We start from the raw sequence: 802 nt of genomic DNA, 5'->3' as shown, positions 1-802 counted from the left end.
CTGAAGTCCTGGCTTGGAGAATTTTGAGCATTACTTTACTAGCGTGTGAGATGAGTGCAATTGTGTGGTAGTTTGAGCATTCTTTGGCATTGCCTTTCTTTGGGATTGGAATGAAAACGGGCCTTTTCCAGTCCTGTGGCCACTGCTGAGTTTTCCAAATTTGCTGGCATATTGAGTGCAGCACTTTCCTAGCATCATCTTTCAGGATTTGAAATAGCTCCACTGGAATTCCATTACCTCCACTAGCTTTGTTTGTACTGATGCTTTCTAAGCACTGACTTCACATTCCAGGATGTCTGGCTCTAGGTGACTTCACATTCCAGGATATCTGGCTCTAGGTGAGTGATCACAACATCATGATTATTTTGGTCATGATGATCTTTTTTGTACAGTTCTTCTGTGTATTCTTGCCACCTCTTCTTAATATCTTCTGCTTCTGTTAGGTCCATACCATTTCTGTCCTTTATTGAGCCCATTTTTGCATGAAATGTTCCCTTGGTATCTTTAATTTTCTTGAAGAGCTCTCTAGTCTTTCCCGTTCTGTTGTTTTCCTCTATTTCTTTGCATTGCTGAGGAAGGCTGTCTTATCTCTCCTTGCTATTCTTTGGAACTCTGCATTCAGATGCTTATATCTTTCCTTTTCTCCTTTGCTTTTGCATCTCTTCTTTTCACAGCTATTTGTAAGGCCTCCTCAGATAGCTGTTTTGCTTTTTTGCATTTCTTTTCCATGGGGATGGTCTTGATTCCTGTCTCCTGTACAATGTCATGAACCTCCGTCCATAGTTCATCAGGCACTGTCTCT

Source organism: Bison bison, unplaced genomic scaffold (assembly GCF_000754665.1).
Source record: "Bison bison bison isolate TAMUID 2011002044 unplaced genomic scaffold, Bison_UMD1.0 scf7180017864519, whole genome shotgun sequence".
Taxonomy (NCBI): Eukaryota; Metazoa; Chordata; class Mammalia; order Artiodactyla; family Bovidae; genus Bison; species Bison bison.
The sequence above is the reverse complement of the archived record's forward strand: the minus strand, read 5'-3'. Positions refer to the sequence as shown.